The sequence below is a fragment of the Neovison vison genome, chromosome 11, assembly GCF_020171115.1.
Source record: "Neovison vison isolate M4711 chromosome 11, ASM_NN_V1, whole genome shotgun sequence".
NCBI classification, from domain to species: domain Eukaryota; kingdom Metazoa; phylum Chordata; class Mammalia; order Carnivora; family Mustelidae; genus Neogale; species Neogale vison.
In genome coordinates this window covers 23,483,286-23,506,283 of record NC_058101.1, presented here as the reverse complement: position 1 = coordinate 23,506,283, position 22,998 = coordinate 23,483,286, and positions in this window count along the sequence as shown.

Sequence of the window (22,998 nt, the reverse complement as noted above, 5' to 3'; positions counted from 1 at the left end):
GCCTACGCCAAGCTCTACTTTTTCCTCTTCTGTTTCCTTCTCCGCAGTAATTTGGTAATGGCTCCCTCCACTCCACAAAAATGCTCTCTCTGTCTCTTTTTTCCTTTGGAAGGCTCACTGGTGATTTTGGCACTGATACATGGAAAGGACGCTTTTTCAGCCCTTTCCTAACTGAACATCTTTGTTGCAGGGACACTGTTGGCCACAGGTACACGTTGAAATGCTTTATTACCAGGTTTCTTGGCTCATTTTCGTGCTTCTTGCTGCTCCTTCTCTTACAGCAGCACCCCTGTTCCACCCCCCACCCCTCAGTCCCCCCTGTAATGTTGCGCTTTACATATTGCCCTGGCTTCTTTCTAAAGCCTTCTTCTCCTATGTGCTCCCTTGAGATGGTTTCATTTATATTTGAGGTGTTAACTGTTACCTCCATGCTTGCAGCTGTCGGACGTGCCTTTCCCCCTAATTTCACCCTCCTATACCCAGATGCTTGACAGACATCACAGAATTCAGTTCACATCAAATTTCCCCCAGTCCCTTCCCTTAAAACCTGAAGCTCCTCTTTTGTTCCCCATCTTAGTTATGCAAGTCACTAAGCCACAAGTGTGAACATCTTCCTTGACCTACATATTTCTTTTTTTAAAAGAGCTTTCGAAAAAATTTATGTATTTATTTATTTATTAAAGATTTATATATTTGTTAGAGAGAGAATGTGAGAACATGTGTATATGCACAGGGGGAGGGGCAGGGGGAGGGAGAAAATCCCCAGCAGACTCCCTGCTGGGTGTGGAGCCTTATGTGGGCTTGATCCCAAGACCCTGAGATCATAACTTGAGCCAAAATCAAGAGTTGGCCACCTCTTGGTGACTAAGTCACCTGGGTGAGTCACTCGGGCACCCCTACTTGTATCTCTTTTTTTTTCTTCCTTCCCCACCTAATCATTTGGTGAATTCTACTGATTTTATCTCTTAACTGCTTCTCCTCTGCATCTCCCTCTCTGCTAATGCAGGCTCTCATCACCCCTTTCAGGTTTTTTCCCAGTTTTATTTTTCTTAAATCCATCCTTCCCTGGGTTGCCATATCTGATATTCAAATCTGTTGCCATGTCACACTCCTTCACATTCTTCCGAGGCTACCAGAATGAAACCCGGACTCCTTAGCATGCCTACAGGACTTTATGACCTGGCTCTTCTGCCTCTCCAGACCCGTTTCCTGTGTCTTTGTCTACTTTCTCTTCTAGGCATGCCACATTCCTGGAGCCCTGGAGCAGTGCATGCACTTTCATGTTTCCGTATTTTTTTCTTGGGCTGCTCCTTTTGTCCTGGCTCATTTTTTTTTCCTTTTAAGATTTTATTTATTTATTTGAGAGTGAGCACAAGTAGGCAGAGGGGCAGGCAGAGGGAGAGGGAGAAGCAGGCTCTCCGCTGAGCAGGGAGCCTGATGTGGGACTCAGTCCCAGGACCCTGGGATTATGACCTGAGCTGAAGGCAGATGCTTTACTGACTGAGCCACCAAGGCGCCCTCGTCCTGGCTCGTTCTGTATGTGCTTCCGCACTCGGCTGAGATTCGTGCCCACGTGTATTGAAGTTACTTGTTGATATCTAGGTCTCTGTGGACTGGTGCTCCTCTAAGACAAAGAAATCCTGTTTGTCCCTCTTTGAGTCCCAAAGCCTTCCTCTGATTTAACCCTTACGACAACCCTGTGCAGTTGACATTATTGTACCTGTTCTATGGGGGAGGAAAGTAAAGAGCAAAAGAAGCTAAGTAAATATCTTGCTCCACATCCCGTAGCTAACATAGCAGGAGCGTGGGGGTTCTGTCACTATTTACATAGACGAGTTACTCGTTCGGAATGAAACAGTACCTTGCACTGATTGTAAATTTAAGAAATACTTTTACTGACATTATCTTGTGATTTTTGGGACAATGGAAAGAGCAACAGATTTAGTATCAAAGACCTAGGTTATACAGTATTGTTCCAGCCATTTCTAGCCAAACTGATTGATGCCAGGTTATCTCCTCGGAGCCTGGCCTCCTCTTTAACCTGGGCAGGATAATAATCGAACAATCCTAAGTGTGGAAATGCTCAGTAAGGACTGCACAAATGGGTACAAATACGGCTGCTTACTTAGCTTTCCACTTGAGTTTACAAATATGGGTACGCCTCAGAGAACAGATTTTGGCCAAGTTACTTTTGTTTTTTTTTCATGGCGTTGTATATTTTCCTTTTGTTTTGAGGAGCAAATGAATTCATGTTTAGGATCGCCAGGAGAGTGCAGCTTTTAGAATGCGCGGTACAGGTTTGGGAGTACAAATGTACACGCCTTGGAAAGCTCCTGCCTCCGCTGGAAGGTGGACGTGCTGTGCCAGATAAATTGGGTCAGTCTGTAAGCGCGCGGAGCTTGTGTTGCTCCAGCCACGGAGCGTCTTATCCTGCCTTTTGTGCGCAGTAAACATGATGCTTCCCTCTCCCGCTCAGCTCTGTTGCTGCTTTTGTTACCGGAGGGTTCACTTTGCAGATTTTTTTTTTTTTTTTTCTGAGTCCTATCACCTTTCTTGATAGGATGTCTGCTGTTAAATTGCCACGTATGGGCATCATTTCCTGTAGGGAATCTAGCTGGTGTGTGTACAAGACTCGTTCAGACAAAGTCATTTTGGTGAGGGTATTGCAGGATTTTCTGGTCTGCTCTGCTGGATTCCCAGCAGAATTGCCCCAAGTGCCTACCTGTAAAGGAAGAGCTTTTATTTCATGGGCTGATGGAGTTTCGAGTTACTCCTCATTTGTATAAATTTTTTTTTAAAAGATTTTATTTATTTATTTGACAGAGAGAGATCACAAGCAGGCAGAGAGAGAGAGAGAGAGAGGAGGAAGCAGGCTCCCTGCCGAGCAGAGAGCCCGATGCGGGACTCGATCCCAGGACCCCGAGATCATGACCCGAGTCGAAGGCAGCGGCCTAACCCACCGAGCCACCCAGGCGCCCTGTATAAAAAGTTCTTAATGAGAAGTTTTACATTAACTGTATGTCTTCACCTAAGAATTTTGTTTAAAAGTCGTTTCATTTGGGGCGCCTGGGTGGCTCCACTGGTGAAGTGTCTGCCTTCGGCTCAGGTCGTGATCCTATGGATTGAGCCGCCTTTGTCTTCCTGGTCAAGGGGGAGTCTGCTTCTCCCTCTGCCCCTCCCCCTGCTTGTGCTCTCACGCTCTCTCTCTCTCTCTCAAGTAAATAAATAAAAATTTTTTTTTTTAAGATTTTATTTATTTGACAAACAGAGATCCCAAGTAGGCAGAGAGGCAGGCAGAGAGAGAGGAGGAAGCAGGCTCCCCATTGAGCAGAGAGCCCGATGTGGGGCTCGATCCCAGGACCCTGGGATCATGACCTGAGCGGAAGGCAGAGGCTTTAACCCACTGAGCCACCCAGGTGCCCCAATAAATAAAATCTTTTTTTAAAAAAGAGCATAATTCCATTTATTTAACAAATATATTGAGCAGCATCAATATGCCAAAAACTACTGTGGTGAGGGGTTCGAGTAGAAACACATATGCCACTTCGTGAGTTTATGGCTTAGTCTGGGTGCTTAAGTGGGTGCTTGGAGTCACACGTGATGCCTCTAGTGACAAGGGAGATGCAGGGTTCCGGAAAGCAGTAATGGACTATTGTGGGGTCATCTATCTGGCACCCCTTCTCTAGGATCTCCACTTAATACCCATTCGTCCACCTACTTATTGTTAAGGCTGACCCAATGATGGGGCCATGGTTGATTGGTTCAAAGGTGAGCACCTGTTAAGCCAGGCCAATAACTTCTCTAGGAGTTTTTTAAATATAATAGAGGCAGGAAAGCCAAGGAGTTTCTGGATGTCTAAACAGTAATGGGAAAGCATGGGAGCTCTTAGGGTCACCCTAAGTCTTGGCGGAGGGGAAGAAGCCCCAGTAAGAGAATGGGAGGAAATGAATCTGAAACTCAGAGGTGTGGAAACCAGAGACAGACAGAAAGTTCTGGCAGCATTTGGGTTTCTGGTTAGAGTTCTTTGTGAGATCCAACCTGGGTACCTAGAATTTCTACAATGAATTTCCCTTTTTTTGCTTAAGATAGTTTGGGTTGAATTTTTGTCATATGACACCAGAGAAGTTTTTGTCTGATACAGACGTGTATGGCATGGGAATCTAAACCAAATTAAGGAATCAGGGAAAGCCACTTGCAACACATGTTTACACTGTGTTTTATTTTTGGTTAAATTCCTGGGTTGCCAGCAAATGATTGTTTAACCCCTAGTGTAACTAGAATTGGTTTTTGTTTCTCCTTAAAATGGATGGATTCATTCATATTGAAGACCTACTATGTTCTAGGGGTTATACTAGGCACTGGGAAGTGAAAATATTTATAGTACACTGGGTCTCTGAGGAGCATTTGCTCTCTGCTAAACCTCTTACTGATGTCATCATATCCTCATGTATCATATGCAGACACGGGCTAGTCTGTGGAACTAACTTCTATATGACATTATGTCTGTGGCAAATGTGTTTCCTAGTTAGTGGGGAGAATTCGTGCCCTTTGGCCATTGCAGTTCGTTAACGCAATGAATATTTTTGAATACCTTTTATGTGTCAGATACTGTTCCACGCTCTGGAGACAGTGATGAAGAAAAGGCTTTGCTGGGCGCCTGGGTGGCTCAGTGTTGGTTAAAGCCTCTGCCTTCTGCTCAGGTCATGATCCCAGGGTCCTGGGATCGAGCCCCATATCGGGCTCTTTGCTCAGTGGGGAGCCTGCTTTCTCCTCTCTCTCTGCCTGCCTCTCTGCCTACTTAGGATCTCTGTCTGTCAAATAAATAAATAAAAATCTTAAAAAAAAAAAAAAAAGAAGAGGCTTTGCTGTCATGGAGCTTAAATTTTAGTTTCAGGAGGTGGGCAATAAACTGAGCAAATAAGTGAACAGAAAAACAATATATGTGCCCTCAAGAAAAATAAAACAAGGGCTTCTGGACAGTGCAGCTGGCCAAGTGTCTGATTCTTGGTTTCAAGTCAGGTCATGATCTCAGGGTCATAAGATCGAGCCCTGAGTCAGGCTCTGCTCTCAGCCCAGACTCAGAGAATCTGCTTTAGATTTTCCCTCTCCCTCCACCCCTCCCACTTGTGCTCTCTCTCTATAATAAACAAATCTTTAAAAAGACAAAGAGAAGAGAATGCTGTGGAAAGTGGGTGACTGGGGAGGGGGCAGTGGAGAGTGCCTGGGATCAGGGAAGATGTCACTTCAGAGGTAAAATTTTGGGTGAGAAGCGCCTGACTCAGGGAAAGGAGGAAATAGGGTGCTTCTAGAAATGTGCCTCTCCATACCACCAACTGTGACATGGAGAGTTTTGGTTAATTTGGGGCCCTGAAGAACAATCTCTTTGGAATAGGCCTGGATTGGCTAGTAGTTACAGGTGGCCATTGAGCACCGAACGTGACTCGTCCAATTCAAAATGTTCAGTAAGGGTAAAATGACACTGGATTCTGAAGACTTACAATGAAAAAGTGTATCCTTTTAATATTAATATTGACTAATGTTGATTACACAATGAATTAATATTTTGACATAATTCTTATATAAAATACATAATTAAATTTCATTTACTTTTATTTTTTGATGTGACTGCTAGAAAATTCAGAATTACATCTGTAACTTGTATTGTTTTTCTCTGGGACAGCATTGGTATAGATGAATTAGCCAGTGCTTTGGACTTAGACTGATGGGGGTCTGAGTACTTACTAGGGTTTTGTAGTAGTTTCTGTATTTGTTTATTTTAACTGTGGATAGTTTACTTGATTTTCTTTAGTCGGTTTTCATCTATTCAGTGGAGCTAATTGTACTGTCTTGTAGAATTGTTTTGAGGATTAAATCAGATTTGGTAGAGTGCCTTCTGTATGCCAGACACTGGGAAATCATGCTGGCCTCTAATTTAGAAATGTTAGTTCCTTCCCCCTCTGGTGTGATATAAGTTAGTCATGCCTGCCTGTGGGTGCTTGAATGTGTTTGGAGCTAAGGAGTGACTGTGTTGAGAAATTGCTGTGCAAGTTTATGACACTATATTAATTTGCATTTTTGTCTTATAATTATTCTTGTCTTACAAATAGATTATATTATAACGAGTTTGGCCTTGTAGATTTCTGTCAGCACGTAGAACCGGGCCTCATCTTTCCTGCCTCCCTGCTAACTATCCTTCCTTTAGATGGCTGTCGTTTTTCTCCACTAGGTAGGTGAGTTCTTCCACTGGAAGCCCCTGAGTAGGAATTCTGGTGCCAGATTCCATGCCAAAGTGATGCCTTGCCTTCCGAATGTTTCTGATATTCTTGTTCTACAAAAGTGGCAAACCAGAGTTCTGAAGACCTTGATTATGCTTCAAGAGATTAGGTAACTAGAAGCCCTTCTGGCCCAAGGCCATGTACGATAGTGATTGGTTGGAAGAAAATGCTGATGCCTTTTCTTTTGGCAGAAACACAGTGGCCTTTACTTCCTAGGTGGTCTCTTTGTCTGTCGGTAATGTATGCACTGTGGCTGGCAGGCCCTGGGCTTCAGGTCTGGGACACTGGCAATGAAGATGACTTGGTTCCAATAAGGAAACTTTACAATTACATCATTTGGAAGCCGGAATTTGGCTCCTTGTTAAGATCAGAAGTCAGTTGCATAGCGTGGAAAGGTTTTAGTTCAGTTATTATTTATTAAATAAATTTAGTTAACTAAATAAACTAAACTAAATTAGTCAATTTAGTTAACTAAATAAACTAAACTATAACTAAAATAAATTTAGTTAAATTTATTAAATTTCAGTTTAATTAAACTAAAATTAATTTAATTTTAGTTCAGTTATTATTTATTGAGCCTAATGTTAGAAAAATGGTTTGCTATCTTTTTTTTTTTTTTTTTAAGATCTATTTATTTGAGAGAGCGCGCAAGCACTGCATAGGGGAGGAGCAGAGGGAGAGAGAGAGAATCTCAAGCAGACTCCCTACTGGATACGGAGCCCCACACAGGGCTTCATTTCACAACCCTGAGATCATGACTTGAGCTGCAGTCGAGTCAGCTGCTTTACCGACTTAGCCACCCAGGTGCCCCGTGGGTTGCTATCTTATTAGATATCTGAGGGATTTGAAAATTGTATTTGGAAGATAACTATTCTAAATGCATTGAAAACCCTGTTGGTTAATAGATACATGTTTTCTTCCACTAATTACTTGCTTCTTTTGAATCCTTGTGTCTCTAGTTGCTTATACCATCTTCCCTAATGAGTCATAATAATGTTTGCAACTCCACTCTACTGGCTACGGCACCTTTTGGTTGGAATTGTAGGCATAGAAAAATACAGAAGAAATTTATATAATGATCTATGTATATATATTCATTTATATGTATTCCAGAATTCCATATACAATTAACAGAATAATCTGAAATCTTAAAATTTATAGTTCTTGTAATAAAAGCAAAGAAATGTAATGTATTTTATTTACCAATTTATATATCCACCAGTAAAGGAAGAGGTACAATTTATCTATATCCTTACCACCACTCATTATTGACAGCTTGATTCTTGCCCATTTCATGAGTATAAAATATTTCTTTCTTTCTTCTTCTTCTTTTTTTTAGAGATTTTATTTATTTGACACACAGAGAGAGAGAGAGGAATAGAGAGAGTACAAGAAGGGGGAGTGGCATGGAGAGGGAGAAGCAGGCTTCCGTAGAACAGGAAGCCCGATGTGGGGCTCAGTGCCAGGACCCTGGGATCATGACCTGAGCTGAAGGTGGACACTTAAGAAATTATATTTCTTAGCATTATTGACCTGTTGAACATCCCCCCTCTGTTAATTGCCTCATCATGAGTATTGTTCCCTTTCAAGTTGTGTTTGGGTTTTGGTTTTTTCTTTCCAATTTCAAGGAAGTCTTTATATACTGTGGATCTTCTATCAGTTCTTTGTCTTTTAGCTTTGTTCATATTGCCTTCAGCCAGGAAGAAGTAAGGAAGCTTAACAGTTTCTTCCTTTGTGATTGGTACTTTTTGTTTCTTTTTAAAGAAATGGCATAAAGCTATATGTGTGTTGAGAATATTTTAAACAAGAGGTTAGAATGCATAAAATAAAAGTAATCTAACTTACAGTGGTCACTTTGATGTCTGTATGGAGAATAATAGTGAGGGGGCAGAGACCAGGTAGGAGACTCTTGCTTAGACAGTTGAAATTATAATGGTATTACGGAGTAGTGAGAAGTAGCCAGAGTTTTTATATATTTCATATTTTTCAAAGGTAGAACCAGCAAAATTTGATGGTGGATTAGATGAGGAAAGTAAGAGAAAGAGAAGAGTGAAGGATGATGCTGAAGTTTTCTGTCTGCGCTGTTGGAATGTTGGGGTTGCTATTTATTGAGATGGGAAAGATTTTGGAAGGGGCCAGGTTTGGAGGGGAAGGTCAGAGTTTCATCTTTGGACATTACGTTTGAGATGTCTATTAGATATACAAGTAGAGTTGGTAGAGGATACAGAGGAATAGATGAGGCTGGGGTTCAGGGGAGAGAGCCAAGTTGGAAGTACACATTCCGGATGTCTCAACATATAGCTGATATTTCAAGCTGTGAGACTGGATGAAGTTACTGGGGGATGAGTATAAATTATGAGAGGGAGAGACTCAAGGACTGAGCCCTGGACTACTTCAATGTTTAGAGGCCTGGAATATGAGAAGGACTTAGCAGAGCCTGAGAAAGTCTCCAGTGAGGTAGTGATGATGAAGTTCTGGAGCCAGGAGAAGTATTTCAAGAAAGGAAGGGGCAGTGCATTGTGTGTGATGCTGCTGACAGGAAAAGGATGAGGAGGACTGAAAGTTGACCATTGGATTTAGCCATATGAATGTCATCGGTGACACAGACAAGAGCAGTTCACTAAGTCTGGAATGGTGGTAGAAGCAGACTTAGTGGAATGGGTGTATGGGCCACTAGAAGGAGTTGAGTCAGAGACAGCATATCGAGACAGCTTTTTTGAGTTTTGCTCTAATGTAGAGCAGAGAAATGGGATAGAAGCTATAAATGGAAACAAGAGAGTTTTTCTTTTCTTTTCTTTTTTTTTTTTTTAAGATGGGAAATATAGCATGCTTCTATCTTCCAACATCTGCTTCCGGAATGGTTGAGTGGGATTACGTCAATTAATGATAGAGGAACAGGGGAGGGGGGAGAATTGCTGGAGCCTTCTCCAGTGGCCAGGAGTGGATGAAGTCTCATGTACGAAGTTGGGTGGTTGGCCTCAGGAAAATGGAGACGTCATTCGCCATGGTAGGAGGGAAGAGAGAATATCGTATGTGGGCCCAGCTAGAGAAGTGAGTGCGAACAGTGGTGAGAGCTTGTGCAAGTTCTCGCCTGACTGCCTCTGTTCCAAGGCTGAGACGGAGGGTTCAGGGGAGGCCCTGTTGGAGGTTTAGGAAAGAGAGTAAGGTGTGGAATAGATGTCTAGGAGAGTGGAAGAATGGGTAGTATGGTAGTATATTAGGATTGTCTGACTCCGCCAGGGACTCTGTTGCTTGAGTTTTGTGGTCATGAATTGAAAATATGACACATCTAGTTGAGTGTGTTTCTCTGGCCATGTTCAGACATACTGGTACGGTTGTGGGAGAGGGAAGGGCTGGGTTTAGCTAGTTTAAGTATTTTGACAAGTGAATGGGTTGAAATGAGAAGAGGTGTTTGGGAGGTGAAAGTACATTCAAGGAAGTGATGATTACGATGGGGCCATGGATCTAAGATGGCTAAGAAGAAATTAGAGGACAAGAGAATAGTGAATGATGGTAAAAATGGTATGAGATCAGTGGTACAGGGGGTCAAGGAATTGTTAGAGATATTTGAAGGGAGAAAAGGAAGTGACAGAGGATTGGATTGAAGGGTTGCTGTTGTTGATAATTTTAAAGAGTGGCATTTTCATTTTTGATCTCATTTTTAGTTGGCAATTATTTTAAGGAATGATCTTTGACCTCTTGTTAATTCTTCCTCTTGTTAATATTTTATATATCAACACTTACATTTCTCTAAAGGAACCCTAAAATAAAATTGTACGGTTGTTTAGTTTTCAGACCATGAATGCTTTGCTGGACTTTGCTGGTCCTTGAGCGCATGAGTGACATATTCACACTTGAGTGGGGGAAGGAGCAGAGGCAGAGAATTTCAAGCAGATTGTGTGCTGAACATGGAGCCTGATGCAGGGCTTGATCTTATGACCTTGAGATCGTGACCTGAACCAAAACTGAAAGTTGGATTCTTAATGACTGAGGTACCCAGGCACCCAAAATATTTTTTAAATGCTCTTTGGCAAGTCTAGTAAATTTCCAGTTTGAAGTTCTGGTACTTTAAGCTGTCTTTGCACATGGACTTGACAAATATTTTACTGCTGCACACATAGAGTGCCTAGTTAAAGTTACTTTGGAATTGAAGTGGAATTAGCTGGCACCTATGTGAAAAAAATATGAGAACCATGAAAGACATAATGTTTTCTTGGTTGAACAGCACAATAGATTCTGCTCTGGAAAGGCTGTAAAATCTATGTTGATTTTTCATATTTTCTTCATAAATGAAATTTTGAAAAAAATTTGAAGTTTTAAATTTTTATATATGATGACACAAGTTTAATGTTAACTATATATGCACATACTTACACTATTTTGGTAAAAATGGAAGTAATTATTATTATGGTCTTAATTCTATAAAGTGCGATCAACTTCAAAAAAGAATATTAATTACTGAGGCTTATTCTGGCCTACTCTTTAAGAATAATTTTAATTGTCACAGATTTAGGGCACTATTGCTTTATTTTTAATAACTGATATAATTAAAACTTCTTCCACTTAATAATAACAAGAACTTAAGGTGTCAACAGGATAATTCCCAGAAGTCAAGAGCTAGTTTCCCAGGAGACCTCTATATTGACTCTTGATCCCATCACCAATACCTATTCTTTACCAAGGTAAACAATATGAACTCTCTGGTGAATTTCTATTCTGTTAATTACACCAAAAACAGCATTTTAAAAAAAGATTTTATTTATGTGAGAGAAAGCATGAAAGGAAGAGCAGAGGGAGAGAGACAAGCAGTTGACTCTGTGCTAAGCATGGACATGATGCGGGGCTGCATCCCAGGACCCTGAGATCACCACCCTGAGCTGGAACCAAGAGTCAGTTGCTTAACTGACTGAGCTGTCAGGCACCCCTGAAAACAGCACTCGTGTTGACTTTGGTGAACCTTGATTGAGGAGCAGGTGGCTGTTTACTTTCACTTGAAGGTATAGGTAATTGCGGACCTCTCTATCTGAATTATCAAAGTCTGTTTTGAGAACTTGCATCTTCATCCTTCAAGAGTTTTGTAGGTACCTTTAGAGTCACACGGAAGACTTTGGGTAGTCTGGACTTTTTTCCATCTGCTAATGTATACCTTGTTCAAGTACCATTTTTTAGGGCCAGGGTTTGACATTAGTGTTTGATATTCTCTGTTTCATCCTGCTCCTTTATTTTTTTGAATGAATTTGGACTTTATAAATACCTGTTCTTTGGAACATGTTTTGATGCTGTATTCACCTGCCTTTGTTATGACTTTGGACGAAAACACATTTTACCCAAGTTAAAAATAAAACGTGTCTGTGGCTTCAGAATAGGGTCCTTCTGCTGCCTGCATTGGGCATTTTAGGTTTTGGCATAGTCACTGTTCCGAAATGGCTGGTTTCCATGATCCTCAGTGTCCTTTGATGGTTTTGCCCTAATGAGACCTGGCTCTCTTTCTTGTGACTTACAGGATCAAGAAAGGAGGCTCTGTGTGGGTTAGCAGACATTGGGACTTTGGCAGGCCAAGCCAACAGAGTTCAATTTGTCGCTCACTGGGCTAAATTAAGTGAGCAGCATGTTGGAAGTGGGACAGACTGGCCAACTGTGCATCATACAATGCCGTGTGTGTTGCTATAGACTATGGAATGGTGATGTCTGTTGATGAGCAGAGCCTATTGAAGCATATACTGTGGAAATCACACGTATGTCATTTCTGGCACCAGATGTCAGTCCATGGAAACCAGTTGTGTGGTGTTTTTCCAATCAGATTATTTCTAGACAATGATTTATTGTTAGAAGACATAATTACTCATTATTAACGTCAGAAAGAATTAACCTTGCTTGAATAGCATACCTTGATAAATGTAATAATTGATTTACCCAATCTTTAAGTAGCCCTAGATGCAAATTGTCCATTTGAAAAAGTGTGACATTTTAGTAACTAGAAGCAGACAGCTATAGAATTAGAGTGGTTAGCAAATGTAAATTAGTTTAAGTTAGTAATTTTGCTATCTCTTCCCACAAACCTGTCACTAAAGATTTAAGGCTTTCCTGTTGTTATGGGTTCAGCTGCGTCCCCACCAATGTTCATATGTTGAAATCCTATCCTGGTATCTCAGCATGCGACTGTTTGGAGATAAGATCTTTACAGAGATAATTAAGTTAAAATGAGGATTTTTGGTGGCCCCTAATCCATCGTGACTGGTATCCTTGTAAGAAGAGGAAATCTGGGCATAGACATACACAGGTGAAAAACAACGTGAGGACACAGGAGAAAGGCGAGCCGTGGAGAGGGTTTCAGAAGAAACCAGCCCTGATACCTTGATCTTGGACTTCTAGCTTCCACAACTGTGAGAGAATATAAAGTTCTGTTGCTTTAGCCACCCGGTCTGCTGGTACTCTGCTGTAGCAGCCCTGGCAAACTAATACACGTACCAGGTGTGAGCAAAAGAATAAAAACATAAGATTTTATAAGTAAATAAATAAGTGCAAAATTTCAAACCTTAATTTGGATTACAGAGGATCTGGGGGGGAACCTTCTCTTGCCCAGTGCCGGAGCCCCCTCTGAGATGGTAAGTGGGGAGCACCATGGGGAGAAAGGACCTTTGGCATCATCTGTTGCTACCTCCTTAGTTACAGAGGAGGAAACTAACACCTGAAGCACCAGAAGATTCATCCAGAAGCTTGTGGTTCCTTATTGACACATCCACGCCAGGGACCCAGGTCTCTTACTTTCTGGTTCAAGGCCCGACCCCTTTTCTCCTCAAGGCTAAACCTACCTATACGTCATCAGGTTCTGCTGTTTTGGCAAATTTGATTTGAGAAGCAATCTGTTTTTCTTCTATTCCTTCTATGCTTTGTTGTTGTTGTTAAGAATATTTTCCAAAATATTCAAAAAGGTAAAAAGAATAGTATAATAATTACCTGTGCTTCCAGCACTCACTTTAAGCTATTACAATATTACACATTGAGTCAAAGCCCCTTCCCTGGTCATATTTCCCTCGTTATCCCCTAGAGGTGACTACTGTCTTGAATTTGTCATTTAGTTTTCCTATATATATCTCTGTGCTCTTATTAAAAATGAGGGTATTACTAAACAGTATATAGTATCATTGTGCAAAAATTAGACATCATATACAAGGTATGTCAAATGTATACTTCTCAGTTTCTATTCTGTTCAGTCTTGTTTACGAGAGTCAACCTTGTTGTTGTATATATTCCCCCATTTCACTCATTTCCACTGCTGTGTAGTTTTCCATTGTATGAATATACTATATTTCTGTATTCTTTCTGATATTTAGGCTGTTCTTATAGTTTGTTCAAAAATGATGCTGCTGGGCGCCTGGGTGGCTCAGTGGGTTAAGCCGCTGCCTTCGACTCAGATCATGATCTCAGGGTCCTGGGATCGAGTCCCGCATCAGGCTCTCTGCTCAGCGGGGAGCCTGCTTCCCCCTTTCTCTCTGCCTGCCTCTCTGCCTACTTGTGATCTCTCTCGCTCTGTGTCAAATAAATAAATAAAATCTTTTTTAAAAATCTTAAAAAAATGATGCTGCTATGAATGTTCTTAAATATATTTCCTGTGCGTATGTGTGAAAGTTTATTTACAGTATGCTTCTGTGGGTGGAATTGTGAAGTCATAGGTTGTGTACATTTTCAGTCTTTCCAGATACTGCCAAATTGTTCTGCAAAGGGTTGCACCAGTTTCCATTCCTGCTTAGTAGTATGGGTTCCTGTCGTTCCACAGCCTTGCCAGCCATGATTTTGTGCCAGTCTAATGCATTTTAATTTCTTTCATTATGAATGAATATCAGCATCTCTTTCATGTTTATTGGCCACTTGGGTTTTTTAAAGTGTATTTTTTTTTTCTTTTTCTAATCACAGTTCTAGAGACAGAATGAACTGAGTGGTCCTAGTGTCCATCTCCTCATTTTACAAATAAGGAATCAGGGGGCTAGAGAAATGTAGTGACTAATTTAAGGTCTCCAAACAGACAAAAACTCAGGGGCTATGCCTCCCAGTCCTCTGTTTTATTTTACCAAATAGTCAAATCATGCGTTTGGGTGAATTAACTTTTTGGTATTGTTAATAACAGGATCTGGGGCTAAACTGGTTGATCAGAGGACTTTCATTAGTGAGTGTGTGAATGACATATGTGACATTGTTTTATCTGAACTTTCTGAAAACCCAAGCCATCATCTCCTTGTTTAAAACCCCTTTTGGGTTTCTCACTGCTCCTTGGAAAGTCAAGACTGCTTAGCTCTTTCTGCTGGATTGGTGCACTCCTCGCTAGATCCCTCCTTTGTCTGCCCTCCAGCCACGCGGACTTTCTTTGGGCTTCACACTTGCCATCTCCCTTCCTTATTAGGAGGGCCATACATTTCTCTCTCTGCCTGCAGCTCCCCTGCCCTCCCTCATTCTTAGGGCTGGGCTCTTGTCTCTTTCTTGCGGCAGCCTTCCTGAGCACTCCTCCTGTCCCTACTCTGTGCTCACGAGGCCTCATACCTTCCATAGCACTCATCACAGTTGCAGGTTTACATATAAGTGTACCGTTATTTATTTATTTTAAGACTTTTATTTATTTATTTATTTTTGAGAGAGAGAGAGAGCACTCACACGCGCTTGTACGTGCATAGGATGGGGGGGCAGGGGCAGAGGAAATAGCAGAGTCCCTATTGAGCAGGGAGCCTGATGCAGGACTCCATCCCATGACCTGATCTGAAGGCTGGTGCTTAACCCACTTGAGCCACCCAGCCCCCCCTGTATTAAGATTTATATTCACGACTCAAAGGATATGGCAGGGGAGAGGTAGAGGAGAGAAAAAGGAAAAAGAGGATTAGACATTAGAGGAAGAAATGCTAGATCAGTAACTGCCTGATCAAGGAGCCTGCAAAATGGGTCATTTGAACTTTCTGAGCATTCCTGATGCAGGTATCTGGCTGGGTGAACTCCAGATCTAAGAGAGTCTGGGCGGTGGTTTGATGGGCCACTTACTAACTTAGAGGGGAAACCTTCTGAACAGATCTTCGCTAGTCCTTTCCTTCTATGATTCTGATTTGAAGAACTCAAAACAAGGGTACTCTGTAAGAATGAAAAGCAGTTTTGCTGCCTTCCTCAAATTATTACTTTTACCTGCATAAGACAAAGACGGGTCATATTTTGTTACCTTAATCCTTAAAGAATCCTTAAAGAATGATAGAGCTCCTAGCATAGTCCTGTAAGAGTCTGTGTCCAGGTAGAAATCTTGCTTTTATTATTATATTTTTTTAAATTGTATGTCTTTTGTACATCTCGACATTGCCTCAGGTAGAAGAAAAGAGGAGATATCTTTATCTTTTCATGAGTATGTCCATAGTTCTCAAAACATTACATTGCCATAATTCTTCAAAGTTGTTTTTTTTTTTTTAAGATTTATTTATTTTTTTAGAGAGAGAAAGAGAGCACGAGCAGGGGGAGGGGGAGGAGGAGGGAGAGAGAGAATCCTAAGCAAATTCCCCACTGAGCATGGAGCCCAACATGGGGTTCTATCTCACAACCCCATGATCATGACCTGAGCTAAAATCAAGAGTTGGATGCTTAATTGACTGAGCCACCCAGGCGCCCCACTTCAATGTTACTCTTAATTCACTATCAAAAGAAGTAAGATATTTCTCGGTTGTTCACTTAGCAATAGGTAACAAGCACATGTTTTCAGGATGGATGATAACAAACTTTCCCATTTTCTGTTTAGTTCTGGTATCTCTTTCTCAGCCAGGGAGCTAAGAACTTCCTTTATAAGTCTTCACTTCCTTCGCAGCCCGGGGAACTCAGGGTTCTCAGTGGCATGAACTCTGTGCTCTCGCTAAAAGCAAAGAACAACTATGATGTTGCAAGTATGCCAAATAGGAACACTGAAGCTAATAAACAGAACTATCTGTGCCCAAAAAAGTGTAACGTCTTTTATATAAAATAGAAGATATTTGCCTGGAGTATGTTATTGATCTTTCAAATGACTCTCTAAGATAGCTCTGAGCAGCCGGTTATTTTTATTTTTTTTTATTTTATTTTTTATTTTTTTTAAAGATTTTATTTATTTATTTGACAGAGAGAGATTACAAGTAGGCAGAGAGGCAGGCAGAGAGAGAGAGGAGGAAGCAGGCTCCCTGCTGAGCAGAGAGCCCGATGCGGGACTCGATCCCAGGACCCTGAGATCATGACCTGAGCCGAAGGCAGCGGCTTAACCCACTGAGCCACCCAGGCGCCCCCGGTTATTTTTATTTTTGACAAAGTAAAAATAATTGAAACTCTGAGCTTGAGTTGTTTAATATGGTTAGGAGCAAAGTGCAAATAAATCTGTTCCCATTTTTAATAAAATGATAGGACTTAGCTGCATTTAAAAGGGCCTATTTCATATAGTTGTGTGTGGGTAAGATGAAATAAATGTGAGTTTATAAGTTTAGAGATTGCTTCCTACATAATAAGTTCTATGTTAAAGGTGTTGGCTATTAATTATTTGTTGTTAATACTGTTATCTGATGCCTTTCAATATTGCAAACTTAGGTTGTCTTTTTCAGTGAAGAGACAGCATCCTTTTCAACCTGTAATACCTTTGTTTTTTGTCAAAATTTATTGAGTCTTGAGATTAGGTAGAATATGATTCTAAATGTGGAATATCTATGATTTTTAAAAATATTTATTATAGCTAATATTACTCCCATCTTTCCATTCTTGATACTCTGCAATCCCATCCCTGGAAAATCTAATTGCTTCGTCCAGAGCTTTGGGCTAGAACCCTTAGTAATCCTTTCTGTGATCTCTACCTTGAGGATTCTTCCAACCCCAAGCTTTTGTCCTTATCAAAACCTATTTTCTGAAAAGTTTTTGGGTAGGTATTGAAGTTACTATGTTAGAGCTTGGTCTCCTATTGAAGGACTTTCAGGCCCAGGTAGAATGATGTGTAGGGTGTTTTCCTGGGGCAGTGTCCCTTCTGATATTCCTTGATGCAGCAACAGAACTATCCCTTCAAGTTTGGGCTTCTTTTCTTTTTAAAGCTCTTCATAGAAACCCATTTGTTCTTAGGCCACACTTCCTCAAGCTAAATCCTCCCTGTCCTTTAGACTTCTGCTGGAGTTGGGAAAGGCCCTAGGGGTTCTTAGAATTTTAAACCAGAAATAGCTGACAGAGCACAGGAGATATGATAACGGAGATATGAAGTTCATGTCCCAAGAGTGGATCCTACTCTATAAAGAATTATAAGACTAAACTCTGGAGATGGCCAGTGTTCAAAAGCACTCGTCCTTACTGAAGGGGATTTGTATGTTTCTTGACCTTCTGACACTGTCAGTCTGAATAGTATATTTGGAAATTTCCAAAGCTGGCAAGATTGATTTATTCCAATCTGCATACCTTTTCAGTATTAGCTGTGTGGAAATTTTCTCATCAGCCATAAGAAAGCTGTTTTATAGTCGGAACAGGTCATATAGTTCCCTAAAGCAAATAGCAGGCCGGCTTATCTTAACATGATGAGGGCAATCTTTATTCTTTTTTCCTCCTTTTTTCCTGGTTCCTCTGTAATAACTTGGTCTTTAATAATCGGATCTCATTTGGGTTGTACAAGAACATGAGAATATTTAATGAGCACTATTGAGCTGTGATGGTTGTCCTGGTGGAAAAGCACTAAAGCACAAGGCCTATTCAAGGCCAAGCTCCCTGCATTCATCCTAAGGCCATGCAGCCCAGAATCTGCCTTCGGTGGCACCAGAGATAATTGGTGACACTTGCCAGCCTTGCACATGAACTTCTAATGGAAGCAGTGTACGTAATGTTTTAAGAACATTAGTTCTTTCAAGGGCTGTTGTGTTTATAATGCATTTAGAACAGGTCTGGCACATATGTACTCAGTCAATTTTAACTACTATGATTACTTTTCTTCTCTTTTCTTATTTCTACCTGACACTCCTTTCATCTTTCCTTCTTTTTCATCTTGTCATTTCCTTCGCTTTTGGACCTGGCAGGGCCCATCAGCCCTGTTAGTCCCTTTGGTCTGTTCAGGGATATCACCTCTTGTAGAAATGAGGTGTCTTTCTCTCTCTCTTTAGTGAGTTTTTAAGTTAGAGTTTCCGCTTTAGATTATTGTTCACCTTCTGCCTTAGGGAAGGTGAACACAATCGATTGTGCTAGCTAAGGTAGGTATTTGCTGCTGGGAGGCAAGAAGAGAATGTGTTGACTCCAACAAACAAGCTATTTTAGGCCTTGGGTCTCACACATTTGTATAAATAAATACTTTCCTCCTCAGGAAGGTACCTACATTTTAGTCCAAGTTAGGATGCAAACAATATGCAGTCGAGTTGCTTGCCAAATTTTTAGTCTTATTTAATAAAAGGGCCTATGAACACTGTGTCTGTAGACCCCCAGATTATCTTAGATCTAAAGATCCTGAGGGTCCTATTTCTCTGGAAAGGTACTATTTTTGAAGTTTTCAGAGGGAAAAGAGCTCTTTTCTGTTTGTTTTAGCTGGAGTACATTAAAAAATAGGTAACTGTAATCCACATCAGTTACTTTTGCCCAAAATGGGCTAGTTAGCTTAGTTGCCTGCCTGCTTCCATTTTTCAATTACAAAAGGAAAAATATATTTATACTTGAGAAATATGGCAGACACCACCTAACCAAGTGATCAAGATTAACACTGCCAATAATACAATATACCAGTACCCCCAATACGATGCATGTGAAGAACACATTACTTCTCTGGTATTTTTGCCTAAAATGCATAACCTCAATCCAGTCTTGAGAAAACATCAGATTCAAATTGAGAGAATATATAAATACAAATAACTCACCAGTATTCATCCAAAGTGTCAAGGTCAGGAAGGATAAAGAAAGACTGAGGAGGACCTGTCACAGATTAGAAGAGATCAAGTAGCCATAACAACTAAATGCAGCGTGAGACCCTGAATTGGATCCTGAAACAGAAACAGGTTCATTAGGGGAACAACTAGTGCATTTTGAATAAAATATGTAAATTTAGTTAATATTGTTATACCAATACTAATTTTCTGGTTTTATTTATTTATTTGACAGGTAGAGAGATCACAAGTAGGCAGAGAGGCAGGCAGAGAGAGAGAGGAAGGAAGCAGACTCTCCCAAGCAGAGAGCCCGATGCGCGGCTCGATAGCAGGGTCCTAGGATCATGACCTGAGCCAAAGGCAGAGGCTTTAACCTACTGAGCCACCCAGGAGCCCCTAATTTTATGGTTTTAATCATTGTACTGTAGTTACATAGGTTGTTAACATTAGGAAATGGTGAGTGAAAGGCAAATTTGAACTTTAAGATGTTTGCCACTTTAGGGGAACCTGAGTGGCTCAGTCAGTTAAGCATCTGCCTTCAGCTCAGATCATGATTCCAGGGTCCTGGGATTAAGATCTGCCTTGGGCTCCTTGCTCAATGAGGAGTCTCCTTCTCCCTCTCCCTGTACCCTTCCCCACCGCTCATGTCCTCTCTCTCAGATAATTAGATAAAATCTTTAAAAAAAGTTTGCAACTTTTATGTAAATTTGAAGTTATTTCAGTATTAAATATAAAAAGGAAATTTAAATAACAAGTAAAAAATTTTTTTAAAGATTTTATTTATTTATTTGACAGACAGAGATCACAAGTAGGCAGAGAGGCAGGCAGAGAGAGAGGAGGAAGCAGGCTCCCTGTTGAGCAGAGAGCCCGATGTGATGCGGGGCTCCATCCCAGGACCCTGGGATCATGACCTGAGCCGAAAGCAGAGGCTTTAACCCTCTGAGCCACCCAGGCGCCCCAATAACAAGTAAATTTTTAAAATGTAATAAGTTTTGGAAGATAAGTTGAGGAAAACTCTCAGAAAGTAGAGAAAAAGGAGAGAAAATAAAAGAAAATTAGAGGATCAGTAGTAGAGACCCAATATCCCAATCACAGGAAACACAATCAAGCCCTTTGAGAACTCAGCACAGCAGATGGAAGTGAATTCACACTGAAGCTTAGGTGTGACATTGCAAAATACATGAGAGAAAGAGAGTATCTGAAAAAATTTCCAAGAAAATGGAGAGAATAGGTTACATACTGTTAAGAATCAAACTGGCGTCAAGGGTCTCAGCCGCACCGGTGAAACACATGGGTACAGTAAAGCAGTACAAAGAATAGAGGAAGAAAATGAAGTGATGCCTTCAGAATTCTGAGGGAAGTATTTCTAGCCATCGCCTGTGCCTGTCCTTCTCCCTGAAACTCTGAATCTGGGTAGCAGAAGCAGAACTCCCGAACATAGAGCCTCTCCATCAACTCTACCCGCGCCCCCGCCCGCCCCCTCCCATCCCTGCAGTCCAGCTCACCTGCTCCTTTCTGGCTACTTCCTTTTGGTGATACTATTTTCTCTGTCAAAACAGGAAAAGGAAAAAAAAAAAGTGAAATCCAATACCAAAACAAACAAACAAAAAAACTACCTTCAGTATATGGTGGTTAAATAAGTACATTTTCATACATTTGAGGTCTCAAATTTTTTTCTTCTAGCAGATTACTAGAAGAATATCTTCATCAAAGTAAAGATGTCAGAGAGAAAGAGGGAGAGAAACCTGAAAAGCAGGAAATAGAGGCTTTAATACAGAAGTGAAGCAAAGGGAATGCACAGGGTATTGGTGAAGGAAAATCTCAAAGATGACAACTTAGTGGTTAGCCTTGAGAACAAAATAGTCCAAATTTGAATAGGTCCAGAGTCTTCAGGGACCATGTTGCCAAGAAGATGAAATTGAAAGAATTTTATATTTAACTTATTAAGAGAAGATGTAAACAATTTGTGGAGAATTTTCATAATAATTGTAGTTAGTTACATTTAAAAAATTAAAAGCAAGACTGTCACTGATTTTGGGTTTAAGATAGTAACAGGAATTCTTCGGGAAAATATAATCATTAGTGTAGCATGTGGTCAGCTGGAAATATTTATGTAGTAATAATGTAGACATTGAATATAGAGCCATACAAAATGATAATAACTCTAGTGGGAGAATGGGGAGTGGAAGTTTAAAAGATAGTAGACAATTATAACTAAAAAAATCAAAAGCAGCAATATAACATTGTTTTTGGAGATATGGAGTCAGTGGCAAAATAAACAATTAAAAGGTTTTAATGTGTTTGCCTCTGGGAAGCGGGAAAAATGGGATGGGGAAGGCACTGCTGTTTTGTGTAATGAGCCATGTAGAACGCTTTGGTTTTTAAAACTACTTTTATATGTAACTTCGCTGCTAAAGGAAACATAAATATAAAAAAGCAAAGTAAGTAAAAATAAAAGTAAAAACTAACTCCAAAATGTAAGTTATTTGAAAAGTTTAAAATATTTAATTTACCTGAGGAGAACATAGTTTTTATGGCCCCTGGACGGTAACTTTAAGAGGAGAGAAAGAGATAAAAGTAACTGAAGGAGTTATTGTTAGAGGAAGCACTGACTTCGTGTACGTGACAATTTGCCATTTGTCCTGGTTATCTAAACCTTCTCAAAAACCTTTTGTTTTTTTGAGAAAAAAGATACTCATGAGCCAAAGTACCTAGACCATGTTGCTTAAATTCTGCGTTTAACAGAGTCCTTTACTCTCCCTCACCCCCATTTCTTCTGGCTTGCTGGGGATCAGGTATGGTGATTATTTATATCGGGTTATTGGCTTTTTAGATTAGTTTCAATTTCAACAGTTAGACTCCATTAATTTTTGGTTTGAAATACGGTCACTGTAAGTAAAGGTGTTGGATCTAAGAAAAAAAAAATCCCAAATAGTTGGCTTGTGTCTCTGTTCAGTCTAGTTGTCATGGGAAACTACCATGTGGAGGTCAGTGGGATCCTAATGGGACTTTGTTCTAATAGCTTGAGTCGATTAACTTAGTCTCTCTGGATTAATAAAAGTTCTTGTTTCGGGGCGCCTGGGTGGCTCAGTGGGTTAAGCTGCTGCCTTCGGCTCAGGTCATGATCTCGGGGTCCTGGGATCAAGTCCCGCATCGGGCTCTCTGCTCAACAGGGAGCCTGCTTCCTTCTCTCTCTCTGCCTGCCTCTCTGCCTACTTGTGATCTCTCTCTGTCAAATAAATAAATAAAATCTTAAAAAAAAAAAAAAGTTCTTGTTTCTAAACTCGATCTTACCCAAAAAGCAGGGAAGCAATAAAACAAATTCTTGTTTCTACTATTTTCTACTATGTGTTATTTAAAATTTTGGTCTTTCTGTTTTTATTTGACAAAATTTACTGTCTTGTTCTAATCTATGTCTAATCTAGTGTGTGTTGATGAGTAAAAATATCAGTTATCTTTGGTTGCTGATCTTTTCGAAGTGCTAAGTGAATTAACACCTACAATTGCACCAGTTTAACTGACAAATGCAAAATGAACGTGATGTGAGATGACAGGCATTAAGTTTTTTTTGTAGTTTGTAAGAAGCTATTTGGAGGTTTAACTGGAAAAAAAAATGAAGTTCTTTTCCTTGGGACATTTCCATGGGACATTTCTCATGATCATAGAAGAGTTTTATTGGAAGCCAGAGAACATGTTTCTCCATGTTATCCCATTTAAAAAATAATCCCTTTTTTTGGCCTCCTTTTAAAGGAGAAATGAAGTTACTAAGATGGTTAAATAAAATTTGCTGGGGGTGCCTGGGTGGCTCAGTGGGTTAAGCCGCTGCCTTCGGCTCAGGTTGTGATCTCAGGGTCCTGGGATCGAGTTCC